We start from the raw sequence: 20,380 nt of genomic DNA on the forward strand, positions 1-20,380 counted from the left end.
AAAAACACTTGTGTAAGAATGTTCTAAAAGCAATCTTTAAAAAAAAATCAACGCCACACAAACGCACACACACACACACACACCAAACCAACAAATAAACTCTGGAAACAACCAAAATGTCCACCTATGGGGTAATGGAGGAATAAATTGTGGTATATCTATATAATGGGATGCTATAGGATGCTATTTAGTGATAAAAAGGAAAGAACTACTGATACACACAACACAGATGAATTTTTTAAAACATTCCAAGTGAAAGAAGCCAGAAGATTCCATACTTCATTTAAATAAAATTTCTAAACAGGAAGAACTAATCTTTGGTGATAGAAATCAAAGCAGTTGTTGCGTTCAGGGTGGGAAGAGATTGAAAATGGATGTGAGGGGACTTTTTGGGGAGATGAGAATGTTCTATATCTTGATTTGCGTGATGGTTACATGATATACACAATTGTCAAAATCCGTGAATTGTACACTAAAATCCCTGCATTTTAAAAAAAATATTTAAGTGAAACAGCAGCAGCAAGACTGTATTCCTACAACTATATCATGCTCTAGGCACAGGATTCAATACAAATACTAATCTGACTTGGAATTATTCAAAATCATATTGGTTTTGATCTGGACCTATTTCAATTGATTATAAGGTTTCATTTACTTTTGAACAGTCAACACTCTTTTTGCTATTTATAGCCAATGTGACCAAAGGTCAAGCTCCTTTCACACCTCTCTAGCCATCACCAAGCTCTCTGCAGGACCAAGACATCTCCTGAAGATGAAGTTCCTACCCAGAAGCAAATGTGTGGCCATTTCTCCTTGCCAAAGGGAGACTTCTTGAGGCTGCTGCCTCCCTGACCACTTCACTGCCTAGAATTGTCTTGAGCAGTCCTCCAGCAGAATCAGATACAGAGGGCATCCCGGTTAACCAAAACACAGTCTACAATGGGGCAAGAGCAGAGTTATTCTTACCAGTTCAAGCCGGTTCTTACTGGTTTTGACCTGAGTGGCCTTTGTGAATACATAGGTGCTTCACCTCCAACCAAACCCTTCACAACCAAACTCCTACATACAACACACATACACACCACACATTACACAAAGCACACACATGTTATATATATACTATACATATACACATCACATAACACCATATACACACTACACACAGTACACATGCTACACATACCACACACTGACATTATACACACAGTACACATACATACCACAACACTACACATACATGCCATATATATTATATATACGCACACATACACATGGATTATAGAGAATTTTTAGCTCCAATGGCAGTAATGACTGTGAAGATTAATAAATACGGCTATAGGTTAGTAAGATTAATAAATAAGCAGGAACAGTACGAAATTTCTTTGCTTAACTGGCTCCCAAAGTTTGGGACACACTTGAATATCTGTGTAGGTTTCCAAAAATCACAAATATCTGGAGTTTGATAACATGCCTAAACAAACAAAAGAGGAATGCTTGGATATAGAAGTAGTTTTTTTTTTTTTTTTTAAGAAAGGAAAAGGAAAGGTTTTCTGATGGCTAGAGATCATTTTCCTTCAGTGGAAGGCAGGTAAGTAAAAGTTCAAATACTATTGTAGAGACTTGATCCTATATGAGGAGGAACTTGTTTATCAAGCCTGTTTCGTAGATTTTTTGGTCTTGCAAAAGCAAAGTGCAGATGTGAACTAGCCAGTGATTGTTACTTTTAGGAAGTTGTCTAAAAGAGAAGTATAATGACATTGTAAAAGGGCAGACAGATTTTGAAAGACCTGGGAGCAAATAAGATTCATGGAGAAAATGAATTTACTACAAACGACTTTATCTCAGAGTACAATCTGCAAAAAGGCAAACCCAAATTTGTTTTAAAAATACCTCAGGAGCACTAGGGTGGCCTGAGTCTTCAAAAGTAACAAAGGTAGGGAAAGCCTCTGGCGAGAAATTAAGATGGATGGACATGAACCTCAAAGCTAAAATGTATCCTTTACACTCCTTCTAGGGTATTTTAAAGAATAGTGAACTGCGATGAACCCTAACCAACACTTGAGGGCACCCTGCGCTCACAAGTTACATAGTACTGAGGGTGCATTTTAAAAAGCTCTTTCCTTTTACTTGCAAGTCTAAGGGGAAGTTGAAAGCAGGTCAGACTCTGGGCCTATCTAAAGACAAAAAATCAGGGGAACATGCAGCTCTTGTGATTTTTTTCCTTTCCTCTTTGATTCTCATCGACTGTGTGTATGTGCCAAATTATTTGCTGCACTCCAATTCCAGCTGCTAAGTTTCCCTTCCTGGGGACAGATGCAAAGCCTGGGAAGAACAGGTCCTGCCCTCTAGCTCTGAGGCCAGGGACCCAGCCAGAGGCAGCTCAAGCACAAAACAGCCTTGGGGATCCTTGATCTTAAAAACCCAAGCATCAAGCATGTGCTCTCAGAGTAAGGGCTGCAGATCAGAACTTTTGAAAGTGGGAATCTTTGTCCATCATCCCACAAAACCACTTTGAACATTCTCTGCACTCCTCCCATATATCAGAGTTTGAGGGACCAGGAATCCAGAACTTCCATGGGAATCCTTCTAGGAAGACTAGTGAGAAGGACTGTAGTGCTAGGGGAAGGGAGGGGACAGGAGTAGACACGCTAGGGCAGAGGAGGACAGGGCTCACCGGGGTAGAGAACTGGAGAACATGGGAAGATGTATCAAGACTTACCAGTTCTTCATCCAAATCAGTGATATCAGTATAATCAGAGTTCAACAGAGTACATCATGAGTCTCTGACTGAGAAAACAGGCTAAACAAAGACTGTGCTAGGAACCAGTTTTAGGAGGTAAAGCTCTATGGTTTTGATAATTCCTGGCAGAAAAAAAGCTTCCTATGTCTGGAAAAAAAAAAAAAAAACCAACCTCTGGCTGTTTGACTTATTAAGAATTAGTGAAACCAACCTAGATGCTCTTTCAACAGATGAATGGATAAAGAAAATGTGGAATATATACACAATGGAATATTACTCAGTCTTAAAGAATGAAATTATGGCATTTGCTGGTAAATGGATGGAGCTGGAAAATATCATGCTAAGAGAAATAAGCCAACCTCAAAAGACCAGAGGCCAAATGTTTTCTCTGATATAAGGATGCTACTTCACCATAAGGAGGGCTTGGTAAGAATGGAGGTACTTTGGATTAGGCAGAGGGGAGTGAAGGGAGGGGAGGGAGTGTGGGAGATAGGATAGTAGAATGAATGGGACATAATTATGAACACATGTGACCTGACTGGTGTAAATTCTACATCATGTACAACCAAAAGAATGAGAAGTAATACTCCACATATGTATGATGTGTCAAAATGTCAGATGTAACTAATTAGAACAAATAAAAATTTAAAAAAAAAGTTAGTGGAGCTAGCCAATAACTTGATGGTTTTTAATCATATTGAGTGATTATTGGTATTATTATCCCCACCCCCCCGTATAGTATAGTATAATGGGGAAAACCACAAAGTCTTTAGTTAACAGAGAATTTCCTGAAAGTGAGTGTGAAAAAGTGTAGACAAAGTAAATCCATTTTGGAGTTGGGAGGGAGAGAGAGGACTGAGAGAAAGATTAAAATCAACCCTGTGTCACTCTTGTACCAGGAAAGGGTAGACTTGAATCATGTTACCTGTTTAGAATTCTTTTGATTATTTTTCTTTGCCCTCAAATAGTAGTGTTGTTGTACACGCATGTGTGACAGGTCCAAGAAATATAGAAAATAGAAAATAATTTGGAAGAAGATAAACCCTGAGGCAGGATTCAGTGCCAGCTTAGCCAAAATAATGAGACCCTGTCTCAAAATTAAATTTAAATATAAGAAGGTAAACCACCTCAAGTTTTATTACCTAAAGAGAAACATAATTAAGATTTTGGATTCTGTATAATTCTAGTATTTAATTAAGCCATGAGAAGATTTAGTGAGAGTCTTGGGGAAATTCATTAATAATTGTGTGTGTGTGTGAGTGTATGTGTGTGTATGTGTGTGTCTGGGAATTGAACCCAGAGCCTCCTGCATGCTAGGCAGGTGCTCTACCACTGAGCTACATCTCCAGCTTCCCATTAAGATTTCTGAAATCTGCATCTTGGTTTATGTTACTTGCGATCTGCATGTTTCACATTGAGTGTTTGGGCATATCTGCATCAGACATTGCCTTACAGACCTGGAAATTTCCACAGAAATCAGGCAGTTTATAAGAACTGAAAGAGCAAGATCAAGATAGCTAGACCATCATAAAGCTAACCAGCAAGGACTGAGTACTGCCTGTCCGCATCACGTCTCGCTGCTGCAGGGCTTTCCAGCACTGCTCCTGCCACGGCTCCCAGGGCACAGAAGACGAAGGAGGGATGCATTAGTGCTGTTATTCTGCCATGCTGACTAGATTTATAGATGCATTACCTCTCTACCTCCTGCCAAGTCTGATGAGGGAAGCAGTTCAGATTTTTAAAGATCAATGAGAATATTATGCAGCAGTTTTTAAGATAGGGAGAAAGCTGATTTTTCCTTTCCTTTTTTTTTTATATACATAGGGATAATAGGGTCTAAATTAAATTATGCCTACAGGTAAAACTGAAAAAATTTTAATGTAGTGCAATTCAATAATTAAGAATCATTCATTTTACCATAATGAAATCCTCATAGTAGGAATAGTAAGATTTCTGGGGCATAGGAGTAGATAGATATGTTGGGAGAAAAGAACAGAACAGTCCTAGAAATGTCTACTCTGGGTTGTCTGTAGCACAGTCAGGGTCAGGGGATTCTAGGTGGAGTAGGATGGAACCAAACTTTATGCTCATTAAATCCCAAGGCTTTTTTGAGAAACTGTTCCCTTCCCACACTCCTAAATTATCATTTACATTTTTATCATAGCTCAGAATCTATCTATTGCTAAGGGTTAAACTCCTGGCATACTCTAAGTCTTAAACAAAATCCTAACATTGTTCTTTAAAATGGACCCAATGGAATCTAAATACCACAACAATTTTGAACCTGTCATCAACCACTTGAAAATGACCACTTGATCAGAGGAATTTTTACATGATTTCCTTTTGTCCTTGAACTTGAATTTCCATTCCACCTTCTCCACAGAATTCTAACCTAATGTAGTATATTTTTATGTATGAATCATGCTATTATGATTTTACTGATCAACTTTTGTCCCTCTCTGCATCAAACACACCTAACTGAATTTAAACTGTAAAGCCGTGTACTGTGACCATGAGTTTTCTAAGTGATAAAAATTATGTCAATTGAGATATTATTATAATTATTATTATGTGATTGATCAATATAACAAAATGTTGTATAGTTTGTGAATATATTTGAACTAAAAATAAAGGTTTTTTTGACTATATATTTTTTTATAACATGACGTGGAGGATTTTTTTTCCCAGTTGTTTGATGCACCTGTGAGTGAATATTACGTATTGTTAGAATGAGCTGGAGCTTATCATTGTTCTTATTCACATAGTAAGTAAAGTGACTAGAAGGAGTTTTACTTCTAGCTACATCACTCAGTTCTGTGGACTCTGAGTTTAGTGACTGTGATCTATCATTGAAACTGTTAATGATGTACCAGCTTACTTGATTAAGAACCTCCTCTAATTTTGTTAATTTTGCCTGAGGGCAAAAACATTTATTACTTGCTTATTAGAGCCACACACTCTTCTACCCGTTGCACCAATATTTTGAATTGCCTCTCTGTTCAGACTCCAGAGGTTACTAGCCTGATGGTAGTGAGAGGTACGCATCTTATTTGTGGAGTAAAACAAAGATGAGTTCTTAGTTCAGTTTAAGGAAAGAGTTCATATAGACATGAGCTTCTCTCTTAAAGCTATACTGCATATAAACTCCTGGACAGTGAGTTTGCATGTGTTAGGTTGAAGAGCAAGAGTCTCGAGTTAGTCTGCTTAACAGTTCTACTTCTCCTACCTCACTGACCTTAAGTAAGGAACTTATTCTTTTCAAACCTCAGTTTTCTCATCTGTAAGGTGGGAATAATAACAATAACCTTTGGGGCTATCTGGAGGCTCAAAGGAGAAAATAGGAGTAAAATGCTCTGTAAACTAAAATTCTGTCAATGTTATACGTTGTTTTCAGAACTATTTTTTATACCAATGATCCTAGTTTAACAATAAAATTAAGATCAGATATGAAGAACACAATGATGCCTGTCACTGGAATAAAGAAGCCTTACTAATAAGTTTACAACACAGGTTTCCTGAACTTCTAGTGATAAAATAATGAATGTATGTGTCCACTTCTAAAAATGAAACAGCAGTGTTTCTCAAAGTGTAGACCCTCTATCAGCAGCACAAACATCACCTGGGAACTTACAGATTCAAATTCTTCTGGTTCCATTCAGACCTACTGAATCAGAAACTCAGGGAGTGGGACCCAGCAACTTCTGTTTAACGAGCCCTGCAGCTGACTCTGCTGCTTGCCAAAGTTTGATACCCTTCTGCTCAGGATGCTTTGTTTATATGTGGGGTTTCCCAGAATGGGGGTGGGGCATGAGAACCCAAGAGAAAGCACTTTGAGTGAATTCATTCTCTATCAGCATGCCACCAGATGTCCCTAAAGATAGAAAGTGCCTTCTCTCTGTCCACAGGTGGTACATTTGCTGGCAGTAACTGCAGAGGGACAGGGTCCACTCAGGGAAGGACACAGGGTCCACTCAGCAGTTATCAGAAGGTAACTGAAGAGCTCTTATCAGACACAGGATGCCCTTCTTGTGGGCAAAAGTAAGACACCCTTTTGTCTTCTCTTTTATAAAGAGAAACAGAGTCAAAAAGAAAGAAAACCATCCACTAAGATGTCAAGGGAGATTGATCAGTGCTTATCTGACTACAAAGAACTGGATTTTGCTCTCAATGATATAGTTTTCTGCTTCTGGGCTGTTCCTGTGCGGCCAATGTTGCTCCTCTATCCTTCACTCCAGGCTCCTAACACTGACCCAGAAGTTAACTCCATGCCAGACCTGTCTCAGGCAACATCAATCAAATGCATCTGGTACGGTGTCCAAGGCAAGATCACAAGCTTGAGGGGAGACCTGCCTAGGCAAGTTAGCAAGACCCTGTATTGGAGGGGGGTAACAAGGCAGAATAGGAGGGCCTCAGTATTATGGGGGTGAACTCCATTCCATAATGGCTCAGATAGGAAGAATGTAGCTGTTTTTCCAAATGGATGCAGAGCTCCTCTTTCCCAGTATAACCTATTTAGTGCTTCTAGAAAACAAGTGAGAAGAGGTGGTTCAGAAATACTGGATACTAATGGGATTTGGATGCTGTTTCCATTGGATGCTTGTTTAGTACAAAATAAATTATCATAGCCAGGGGAAAAAGACAGCAACAACAAGAAGCCACAGCACACACAAAGAAGAGAGGCAAGCTTTCAGCCAGTGTATCTCTGACAGGTTGACCTTAATATAGTATTTAAAAAACAGTATTTTCTTTTTGCTGAAAATATACGTAAGAAATAAAAATTAAGTTAACTAATAGCACTTATAGGTATTTTATTTAATCTAATAGTTGTGTTTGGACTTTCTTGACCAGGTTTGAAGAAACATAGAATTTGTAAACAAACAAACAAACAAACAAAAAACAGTCAAACTAATAACTAGTGGTAGTGAGGCAAAGATTGGGCATTTGTTGATTTTTTTTCCTTCAAACAGGCGTGGGTACACAATAAAGATTTAAAGTCGTCATCAACCATTGGATTTTCACACCTGAATTCTATGTTTTGGAGGAAATGACTTTGAAAGAAAGCTGAGAGATCTTTCTGTACACCAAATATTCAGAATAAAATGTTCCAATTGTGTAGCAAATGTCAAAGTAACCCACTGAGGGTTAATATTAAACCAATACCATTGAAAAATCTCATTACCAGGACTGTGGTACAAAATGGCGCTGCTATATGGTTGACTGAGTTGTCTCTGACTCTGGAGATTTATATACCCCATGGCTCTGCAGAAGCTTCGATTGGGCCCAGCTCATTGCTGTTACAGACACAGCAGAAAAACACAGCCGTGTGCATCAGCAGCTCACCTACCTGTCAGCACATACATTAAGGCAGAGCAAGCAGGGATAGGCTCGTACTCTCTTACCACACCAAAAAGCAATCTGTACAAATAGACACCTTTGTAACTGGATGGACGTGTTTTTAGTATATTTTTGTTAAGGCTAGTAATTATAAAATTAGTCATCTTACTAACCAAATACAAGCAGATGTCAGCATTAACATGATTATTCAAAGGTCTCAAATCTTATTAAAGCTACCCCAATTGACTTTAAATTATAATGTTACAATATTTCACAAAGCTAATGTTAAATATTTAATGGGTATTGGGATTGCATCATGCATTTTTCCAATTAATTTCAATGGTCTTTTAAAAAAAAACTTAGTGAACATTTTGCATCTGGCCTAAAACCTTTCTCATGTCTATGAATGCATTAAAAATAACATCAGTCTGCAGAGTAAATAGAATCTACTACAGGAGCATCCAACCTAATATTTTTATAAATGCAGAGCAGCCATTAATTACTTGCGATCTGCTTTGAATCATAATATAATAGAAACAGTCTTGCAGTGCTCTTGCATGTGTACTTTCCTATGTGTTCCTCAGAGAGAGACTAAGTCTCTTCTCCTAACCCTTTAAAGTTGACCTAGAATTTTACCTTTCTCCCAGATTTAGTAATGACATAACTATTAAAAAAAAACACACTATAATCCCATCTACATGGGTAAAGTTAAAATGGGGTCTTTAGGATGAGTCCTCATCCAATAGCACTGGTGTCCTTGTAAGAAGAGGAGATTAGGACACAGAAAACACAGTGAGAGGAACAGCCATCTGAGAACACAAGAGAGGGCAGTCATCTTGCTAGCCAAGAAGAAAGGCCTCAGAAGAAAACAAACCCACCAACCCCTTGATCTTAGATTTCCAGCTTCCATAATTGTGAGAAAATAAAACTCTGTTGTTGAAGCCACCCAGTCTGTGGTATGTGTTAGGGCAGCCCTAGCAAACCAACAGCTGCCTTAGGGACAGTTAAGCTATTCCTTTACATGGTTGTGAATGATAATTTGATCAAAAGAATATGGAAGCCAAAGTACACAACAATGAGTTCTGCCTTTAAGGTTATTTCCAGCTGGGAGAACATCATTCTAAGTGAAATAAGCCAGATTCATAAAATCAAGTTTTCTCTCATATGTGGAAGCTAGAGAGAACAGAGAGAAAGAAGGGGATCTCATGAAAATAGAAGGGAAACTAGTAGAGCAGAGGATGGGGATTATGAAGAAGAAGGAGAGGAGAGAAAGGGAAAGAACTGTGGAATGAGGTTGACCAAGTTCTGCTATGTGCAGGCACCATGAAGCCTGCTATTATGTATGATTACAATTCACCAATAAAAATTTAGAAAAAAAGGAATATTTCCAGTTCTGCAGCATTTTAAAGGTGAATAGGACATGTGTGTAACTTGACCATCAGTAGCCCTGAACTAAGAAGAACTTTCCTGGTTTGGGACAATTAATTTTCTCCCTTCAGTATGGTCTCACTTCTCTTTTTATAGATACCTAATAATCACAGGTGGGAGTGACTGACTAAGGGTCTTTAGGATGAGTCCTCATCCAATAGCACTGGTGTCCTTGTAAGGACACCTAATACCTCACCAGGTGGGAGTGACTGACTAAGACCTGTCTTGAATTTCATGCTTTATTATCTACTTACTTTTATCATCATGCATATAGTCTTTTAATTTCAAATTTAATCTTGGAAGCTAATGATAGTGACATTGTGAGGACTTTGAATAGTTTAACTTTTCAGTTTTAACACAAAAAAGAAACATTACTTTTGGCCCACAACTTTTAAAATTCTGGCTTAAAATCAAAATTCAAATATACAGACTACTTAGATTTTCTTTTTCTTTCTTTTTTTTTTAAAGAAAGAGTATTTTTTTGATATTTATTTTTTAGTTTTTGGCAGACACAACATCTTTGTTTGTATGTGGTGCTGAGGATCGAACCTGGGTCTCACGCATGCCAGGAGAGTGTGCTACCGCTTGAGCCACCTCCCCAGCCCTAGATTTTCAATTGATAGAATCAACCCAGTTTCCCGATGTTATGTCCTTCCCTTGGACAAATTTTACATCATTTTCTGTCAGTGTGTGACAATTTTAAGAAGGTACAGTCATCCCTTGCAGTAACAACTCACCATCTGAATTGAGCACCGAGATAAAAAAAAAAAAATCACCTCAGAAGAAAATGAACTGTACTCTGTGAATGTAATTTTTTTTTTCTATTTCTTGTTCATACTTCACAGCACCTACTTGTATCCCTAGTCTTGGAAATGGAAGGGGTGGTTTAAAGTAAGCAACAATTATAGATTAATCAGGAGTGGACAGGAAGCATACAAATAATTGCAACATATGTCCATGGGAAAACATTATTAAATTACAAATACTCACCTGAACATTTTTTAGGATTGCATCCATTGCACACAGCAGAACCTAAGTTATAGTCATTCTAGCTCAGGTATTTTCTCTCCTTGTTATTGTTAGCTCAGATCACCAATGGTGCCCTGATTATAAGTTAATCCCTCAAGGGGATCAGCACTGTTGCCCTTGGTCTTACCCAGGGGAAAACTGAGACATACTGGGGATAAACAACTCAGAATTTCTGATTTTTAATCTCTGTTTCTTTAATTTTCATTCTGCAAACATCATCAATGCACATCACAGAAAATATGTCACGTGGAATCATTTTTTCAATAGAGAGATACAAAGGAAAAGTTAAGGATGACTATTAGCTCCCTTTGAACCTCCATGCCATTCATTCATGTGTCCTATTTCTGTGGGTTTTTACTAATTCATGGCCCAAATTTTTAACCATAGAGCTGGCCCAGGTGGGAATTGACATAGGATGAAAAATACAAGCATACACGCATGCTCATGTTGTGTGTGGGAGCGGTGTTGGGGTTGGGAAGTGTCAGTCTGGGGACACAAGTGTCTATGGGAAGGGGGACAGCTCCACTACATCTTGCTTTGGTGGGTATTCAAAGTACCCCCTTCCTCCTCCTTCTATTCTGATTCTCCAAGAAGAGTCTCTCATTTGGGGTCTGAGTGTGTGTTGCTGCTTAGAATTCATGGCACATGCCCCCAGAAGATGCCTGTTTATGTGGTCACAAATAGCAAGTTGAACAGATTCTCCTCCTGAAAGTACTTAAGGGGGAAGTTATTTTGATGTTCTGTACTACTGAAAAAATGCATACGTGCTTTTCAAAGTGAGGTTTACAACAACAAAGACACTGTATCGGGCAGGGAGAGCCCGATTTACCTGATTCAGATGTCAAATTAACAATTATTCAAAACTAGTACTTACATATTACAAATAGTTATTTTTTTTTCTATTCAGAAAAATACTAGGAAATTTTGACTGTATCCTGGTTGCTTAATACCAATAATTGTAGCAAGGTAACCGCAGGCCTACAGCTATCTACTGTTACAGAAGTGAAGGAATACACAGGAAAATCACATGGGGTCTTAAGAACATAAGTAAAAGGAATTGCCTTTGTTTTCCTGGCTATTCTCCCAACCCAGACATCTTCATGATGTAGACCTGGAGTTAGGAACTAGATGTTTTGTTTTGGTGATGGGTATAGTATCAACAAAGTTTAAAGATAAATATTTACCCATGAGAATCCCACAACCACAATTTATTCATGCTGGAAAAATATTTTATGTTCGGTGTGTAATTGTTTTTACACACACACACACACACACACACACATCCCTATCTTTTGCCTCGATGGATAGAACTAGAGTCCTGGTTTTAGTTTTTACTGCGGTATTTTAGTGGTTCATTTAGTAAATTGTCTTCTTTGATTAATCACACCTGTCTTTCTGGTTCCAATAATTCCATCCTTTAAATATCTTTAGATCAAATGGCCATAAATCACATACTGCCCCAAGCCAGCTATGAATAGCTCACAATTTCAATTAGCATACAGACTTAACAGCTGTCATTAGTGGGAACTGCAGTAACTGGAAGAATCATAGTTGACCAAACATTAAAAACCAGTTATGGCCTCAGAATCTCATCTAATCAAAACATTTAATACACCTAAAACTCTTTAACCACAATGTCAATGAATTCATGAGCTTATGGGGAAAAAGAAAACCATTAAGTTTAGGTTTGTCTGAGTGTTTCAGTAGACTCACATAAAAGTAGCTTCCTGGTTACTAATCTGAGAGTTTTTTCTTAGCTTTCATCCTGTTGGATTCTCAGGAGCATGTGACCCAGTGACTTTTGCACAAACTAAGCTTCTCTCCTAGCCTCTGTTATTACACCATCCTGGTTCCCCTCCATACCCTGGCTTCTCCATTCTCCAACTTAATCCTCTTTCCTTTTCATCCAAGTTTGGTTGTTTCATTCATTCATTTATTCATTCATTCCACAAATATTTATTGAGGACTTAGCACTGGAAAATCAATAATGGAAACTTCTTAGTATTTATAAACTAACGGAAAATCCAGATACAGATATATAAAGAATAATTAGAATGTAGCATGACAAATTGAAGATGGAAGATGTACGGGGTGCTTGGGAGATTATAATTGTGGGTAGCTAACCCAATTTGGGGGCACAAGGCCGGGAATCTCCAGGTCTGTGAAAGCTGACGTATAAGTTAAGTCCTAAGGAATGAAATCAGTTCCTACTGGTATGAGGATGTGTGCAAATGGCTCTGTTTTTTATATTATCTCTTCATGAGTATGTTTATTTAACCATGTTCAAGTGCCATACCTGTCCTGCTAGACATGGGCTGTCCAATAAGAGCAGTCATTAGCTACATGTGGCTACTGAGCCCTGGAAATGTGGCTAGTGTGACTAAGGAACTAAATTATTTTACCGAAGAAGTGAAGTTTTATTTTAATGAATTTAAAATTTCAAATTAATACAATTCAGCTACTTAAAACTGTTGAGAATGTTTCAAACAACTTGGGTATGAAAATGCATTTTCAACTTTAGATTTTATGAAATCTAGAGTTTCAATTTCATTCCATTGAAAACTTGCATCTGAATTGAAATGAACTGTAATATAAGCTACATTCCAAATCTGAAGACTTCGTACCAAAAGAAGAAATGCCAAATACATCATTTTATTTATTTATTTATTTAAAAAATATTTTTTAGTTGTACTTGACACAATACCTTTATTTTATTCATATGTGGTGCTGAGGATCGAACTCAGGGCCTCACACATGCCAGGTGAGCACTCTACCGCTGAGCCACATCCCCAGCCCCAAATACATCATTTTATATAATGAGTATATGTTAAGATGATCATATTTTGTGGCTTAAACAAAATACATTAGTAGAATTAGTTGTACAATTTTTTATTTTTTAATGTGGTTACTAGAAATTTTAAAATTATATTGTGACTCGCTTTCTACTTCTGTTGGACAGTGCTGGACTAGATTGTAACTCTTTGAAAGTAGGAACTGGCTCTTACTTATCTTTTGCTTTGTCATTGTGTTTTGTGAGTGACACATGTTCCATAAATATTTGTTGATATGTGAGTAAGTTTCCAATCTACAAATACTTCAATTGATATTGATTATACAAATATTTTGTGGGGAGCCTACCATGCTAAACCATATTTTAGGTTCAGGGGCACACTGCTAAATGAGAAAAAGTTCATGCTTTTGTGGAATTTCATTTTAACTGTAGCCTCCATGATAAATGTGCATTATAAATCAGTGTGCTAGGGACAGGGCGTGGGCTGGGAATGGAGTTGCTTTTCTAAGTTGAGTGGCTAAGGAGGGTCAGTCTCTCGAAGGAGCAGAGACCATATGATTACTTCCTCATATAATTTTTGCCTTTCCTGGCATTAATAATTTACACTGTGCTTTCATTTGCCTAGTTTTCTACGTGTACTACACAAATTATTCTCACATTCATGAGATGAGAAGGTAGTACCTTGGAGATGTCTGAGGGAAGAGCATTTTAAACAGAGGGGACTGCATTTCTAAAAGATCCTTCTGGTTACCTTGTTGAGAAAAGACTGCAGTGAACAAAAGTGGACCAGAGAGATGAGTAAGGAGGCTTTGGCACTAGTCAACAGCACCCAGGTGTGTATACCGCAGGAGAAGAAGTTAGGATAAGTTTGCTAGATAACAGTGGAGCCATGCCTTCAGACATTCTGAGGCAAAATTATTTTCAGCCCAAAATTCACAATACGATTCCAATATACAATTTGATTTTGATGAAGACACCGTTGGCTATTCAAGTACCCAAACTAACAAGCAATCAAGCAAGCAACAAGCTTCTGTTGAACTTTTGTAAAGAAATTACCAGGCGATTGTCCTCCACCAAAAGGAGGGCATAAGTTAAAAGGTCTCAGGGGTCCCCAAAACAGGGAATCAACTCAGGAGAGCCGTGGAGGAAGTGCCAGCTTTGCAGGTATACAGCAAAGCTATGAAGACAAGAATTCTGGGAGAAATGTCTTTGGTTAAAATAAATAAATAAATAAAAATTGTGGACAGATAGCATGGCTCTGAACTTTGGCATGAAAATAATTTTGCCTCAGAATTCGCACTTAGGTCACCTGATACATTTACTTAAGTTGAAAAACTATATTGAGAAGTTGTAGATATGGGAAGAATTTGTGAAACACACATAGAAAACTAGGCAAATGAAGACACAAAAAATTATTAACTCCAAGAAAGGCAAAAATTATCTTAAAGTAATCATATTCAAAATACTATTTAGCTCAGTAGGAGTCAGAATAATATAAATTCTGATTACATTTGACATTCCTCACTCCACATTGTGATGTCACTATATTGAGAGGATAAAGCTAAAGAGAATTTGGGGGTAGGGGTATAAAAGCGTGAATTGTCAACTTCTGTGCTTGTCAACAGATAATGTGTAATAGACATTTGGAAGGGAAAACATATCTATATAAATACAGATAAATGAGACAACACAGAGAAAACTTTAAGAGTTGAAAGTAGTCTTGAGAAGGAATTGAGGGTGGGGAAAGAGGACAGAGGACTGATTTTTTTCATTATTATCTCTGAGTGATATTTGACTTTTAGGACCATGGACATTTGTTACTATGATTTTAAAAATAAACTAAAAATAGATAAAATGTATTCTGAAGCTCTGAGACAGCTTTTATGTTCTTTCCCTTGTACCATGGAGCCAGTTTTGTTTGGTAATTAAGGAAGTGAATTGGAAGTCTTTGGGCATGCTGCTAAAATGGTGTGTAGAGCATCTGCTACCCCCCCAAAAAAAAAATTCATTGCATTTAATCCTGGAGAATAAATAACTCAGCAGAGGCAAGGGCTTTGTTATTTTGTAAGAAAGCATGGGGCCCTCCATTGAACTCTGCAGCATGCAATTTCTAGATTAAGATCATTGGGTTTCTTAAAATATACAAATTCTTCAATTTCACATAGGATTGTTAGAGCGGGAAGACAGCTCATATCACCCGCTGTGTCTTCTCCATTTTAATCGGCCAAGAAATGAAAAGAATTGTGCTCAGCTGTAGGACACAATAATAAAATATACTGAAAGAAAATACAGTGGATTTGTAAAATTATAAATTTCCCTCTGGATATGAAAATTTTATGATTTTTTTAGATCTTAAGTAATATTTGCACTAAGCAAAATACCATGTGAAATGGATAGCCTGAGGATTTCAATACAAGCATCCATGGTACATCTCAAGGACAAGGTTCTATGTCTGGAGTTTCAGTCATACTGTAACCATTGCTCATATTATAATACTATTTGCATTTAAATTTTCATAGAGATTTGATTTTTATTATTTTTCTTTGCAATTCTAATGCTCTTTATTAATATATTTAACATTATATTACAAAAGTCTCAATTTTAGAATGGTTTCTCTCAGTGCTGTGATACAGAAAGCTTTACCAACTAGCACATATCATGTCTTAGAAAAATTTATAACAGGAAAGAAAATCTAATGAAGCTTTGGTTATCTTCCTATCAAGACATTTTGTGACACCTCTGCATTCTTTTTAATATATATTCTTTTTAGTTGAAGATGGACACCATACCTTTTTTTATTTATCTTTATGTGGTGCTGAGGATCGAACCCAGGGCCTCACACATGCTAGATGAGTGCTCTTACCAGTGAGCCATAACCCCAGCCCAACACCTCTGCATTTTACTTTGTATATTCATTTATTACTTGACTGCATATTGTAAGATATTATTAAATATCTCATCTTCATTATCTTAATTTTTTTTACCACTTTTCTCCTTGGATAAATCTTTTATCCTCTTTTCTTCTTTCTTTCCTTCTTTCTAAGATACTTTTGTAAAAATATATCAATTAGATCAAATCACACCTAGGTATAACCCTGAAAGGCCAAATTAGAAATTAGGAGCAAGAATTTGAGTGTTGGTTGGCTTTAAATGCAAAATGAAACATGAATACATTGTCTATAACTATGTTAGTTCTTCCCTCTAAATTGATCAAACGTCCCTGCCTTAGGAAACACAGGAAGTAATTCTGATGAAGTCTGGTCAGCAGGTGAAGCTGCTCCAGCTTTTATCTCTTGATTACACTCACTGCAGGATGAGCAGTGTGAAATCACTCACCCATATCACCTTTCATTATAACCCAGGTAAGCACAGGCCACCCTTTTGATTGGCTATAATACACTGCATAAAGGAAGCTTCAATTTTCCACTAAAGTGTGCACCAGAGGGAGAAGGGAACACAAATGAGCAAATCAATAACCTTTTCCCCAAAATGAAACTATGATTTATAATGCTCTTACAGACTGCCAGGATGCTTATTTTTTTAGGATGGTGGCAGTGATGCTGTGGGCAACCAATGGAAACAGAACCCTGAAATCAGGTTGTTATTTGCTGCTCGAATCTCTACTCCATTGAGGAGGCAGAACAATATATCAGAATAAAACCTCACCTCTTTGAATCTCTTCAATTTGGAAATCACAGTACCAGAGACACAAAGCACTTGATTCTTATTGAGTTAAAAGCTCCAAAAAAACCCTTTCCTTCTGAGAATTTGGTGGATATTTTGTACATACACAGTGCAGGCAAACCTTGAATGTATTGTGCTGGGTTTGAAACATGGGCATTTTATTTGGAATTGTTTTTCTGAATTTGAATCATAATTTCCTTCAGAAACATGCAGAGACTGGTGTAATACTGACTGTAGGGCCTGGTGTGAATTTTTGCTGCATAAAATTAATTTTGTTGGAGTAAAAAGGCTAAACGTTAAATTGCTAAGGGTAGGCAGTCCTAGGGACATATCATAGGTGCTTCTAAATTACTGGTCCTATAGAATTTAAGTATTCATTGAATAACATGTTACAGTCATAAATCAAACAGATATGCCCATATACATCCTGGCTTGTAACAATTCATGACACTTTAAAGAAATAAAGCATTTGTTTAAAATAATTATACATACAGAAACCTGCCTAAAAAAGCTTATCCCTCTACTTTGGGAATTAATACAGTTTAATTGCTGTGACATAAGAAATATTTCAGTAGCAAACCTCCCAAGACCAGAAGAAATAAAATCAATTATGAGCTGCAGCAGCCTTAGCACATTAATACCCTTTTTTTCCAATTCACAAATAATTGTATATACATATATTTTATACTTAAATATTTATGGTGCACAATATTATGTGTATGTGTATGTTGTTGTTGTTAGTGCTGGGAATCGAATCCAGGGTCTTGTACATGTGAGCTTTACCATGAAGCTATGCTCCCATCACACAACATAATATTTTGATATAGAGGTTGTTTACTCTATGGAATGACTAAATCTAATAAATTGGCAAACCAATCTCTTCCCATAGTTATCAAAAATTACAAAATTTCTGTCAGCAGAAATAAGACTTAGTGATCTATTTCACAGAATGACGACTATAACACCTATGTCTTAGAGGGCTGGATAAGAAACAGCTGAACTGATGAGGGTGTTGGGAACCTTGGAAATGATGATAGATACTGTGTTTACAGGTGCTAATTAACTCTGTAGATTCCCGCATTAGGCAGAGAAATTTCATTCAGAGTGCTCCTAATCCATTCCTCTGCCTTTAAAAATTACTTACCAGAATGTTCTATTAGAGTTAAGGGGTGGAAAATATTTTCTAGTTGGCAGACCTCAGGTACCCAGGCTTGGAGAACCCAAGGTTCCCAAGGTGTAAGAAAAGCCTTCTGATTCTTAGTCTGAGTCTCATTATGCTACTTTATTCTTTACATATCTTATCTCAGACAATGTAGTGTAAATTAATAATTAAAATGAACTCCAATGAAACCCTTGATGTTTTATTTTCTTTTTATACCTTACATGCAGAGGGCTGAATTAATTACCCTCTATTACCATATTATTAGATATTGTACAAATAATGTGCATAATTACTTAACCTTTTTATCAACATTCCCCACTCTCATTTCCTTTCATTCCCTCCCCATAGCTGATGCATCCTCATTGTTAGTTTGAATTTGAATAAATCCTTATAACATATAATGGCAACATGATCTACTCATTTATATAATGGCATTTATATAATGCCATACATTTATATAATGGCAACATGATCTACTCCGTATTCTTTTCACTCAGTGCTGTTTTTTAGACATATCATATTGCCATGATTGTTTCTAATTGATGCCAGGTAATTCTAGCACCTTTGACATAACCATTCCCCTAGTGAAGAACAGATAGATGGCTCCAATTATCCCCTTTCACAGACAACATTGCTGTGAACATTTTTATGCATGGCTTCTTATGGATATACACATACATTCCTCTGGGTATATTGCAGGGATGGAGTATGTGTGGTTAGCATTTATATATTTACAAATTTTGACAAGTATCATTGGATTTTTCTCCAGAATGATAGAATACTCCTCCATGTACTTTTCTCTTAGCATGACTTTAAGGACACTGTCCACATACATGCTCTCTCTCACCTCTGCTGGACACCATCTTGCCCTCTCTATATTGAGGAAAAGAATAACTCATTAGCTTTGGAACTTGGAGACTTGGAACTAACAAAGAAGGAACTTAAGTGCAGGCCATTGTGAAGGTAGTAAAGAGTTTTAAAGGAGTGACAGTCAGTTGATATGAATTGTAGTAACTAATCCCACTAAAAGACTTGCATCTCAAGTCCAAATGGAAATAAGAGGGCCAAGAGTCTGGGCTGACCGACTGGGAGAAGCTTTTGGTCCTTGTTACTTCACTACTCATTTCTAATTGTCCAACATGAAGTAAGAAAGTAACTCAAAAGCTGGACAAACCCCATTTGTCCAGGAGAGATCCTAGGTTCTGAAATAACAAATGGGACTTCAAAGCTAGAGGGGGTTAGAAAGAGCTCTGAAAGACCACATTGCCTTCTCTTACCAGGGTGGGGGTCCTCAGCCTGGCAGACATAGGAGTGGAGGTGGGAGGGTGGGTGTTAGTGGGATTTCCACTTTTAGTCATAGTTTATATGAATGCTGGTCTAGAAATTTCCCTGCTGTCCTGGCTAGGCCATTTGAAGGATCCATCCTGAGACAAGAAGAAAAGGACATTATCCTAAACTTACAGTCTTTAATGGAAAGCCGGGCATGGAACTGCAAGGGGTACAAGTGACTTCTTGGGCATTGGCCCAATAAATGGTAAGTAAACTATGAAGCCACCAAGAATGTGATGTCTAGGGACATACATGCTGCATGGTTCTGGATTCCAGCAGTTTACTAGATGGGTGACCTTGGGCTCCTTCTCCCAGTCTCTGTTTTCCTTCCTGCAAAATGAAGATAATGGTACCTATTTCATGACACCATTGCAAAAATTAAAGAACTAACATACCTTCATTTTTTAGAACAGTGTATATAGTACATATTAAATGCTCAGTAAATATTAGTAAACAAAATTGATAACAGATCCTTTTGTTAAGAAGTATGGGGTGTTTCTCCCCAACTATGACCCCTCTCAGTTCTTCTCATTCCCCTTAAGAGAGTGACTTCAGTCTCAAACTTAAAAACATGAGGTTCTAGAGGACAGACTCATGATTTTCTTACTTTAACTGTCCATCTGGATTTTTCCATCTTCTCCATGTTCCTGCCAAGTGCTCTTAGAACACATCAGGCAGCCCTTCCTTCCTGCTTTTTGGTTTTAAAGAGCCTCTCTGCTGTGAGTCACAGACTTACTCTCTGGTTACCTCAGCCCCTGCTTCCGCCCTGTCACTTTTCAGCTACTCATCTCAGTGCCATTCCAAGGACAGCCATGCTGAGAGGCTTTTCCTTGATAAACACCCAAATGGATCTAATCTAGTCTCAAAAGCAAGGAAATTCCCC

At 37.4% G+C, this 20,380-nt stretch overlaps 1 protein-coding gene and 1 non-coding gene across 2 annotated transcripts in view; both read right to left on the reverse strand.

Moving 5' to 3' along the window:
- Sv2c (synaptic vesicle glycoprotein 2C) overlaps positions 1–20,380 on the reverse strand; it is a 223,614-nt gene that overhangs the window by 52,384 nt on the left and 150,850 nt on the right. The gene's annotated exons all lie outside the window — the stretch shown is intronic.
- Positions 4,019–4,081, reverse strand: Trnaa-agc (transfer RNA alanine (anticodon AGC)). The gene has a single exon. It is a non-coding gene; the product is annotated as a tRNA-Ala (tRNA).

The sequence above is a fragment of the Marmota monax genome, unplaced genomic scaffold (assembly GCF_021218885.2).
Source record: "Marmota monax isolate L192 unplaced genomic scaffold, Marmota_monax_Labrador192_F-V1.1 WCK01_AAM20220418_F8-fsc00018, whole genome shotgun sequence".
In the NCBI taxonomy this organism is placed as follows: Eukaryota; Metazoa; Chordata; class Mammalia; order Rodentia; family Sciuridae; genus Marmota; species Marmota monax.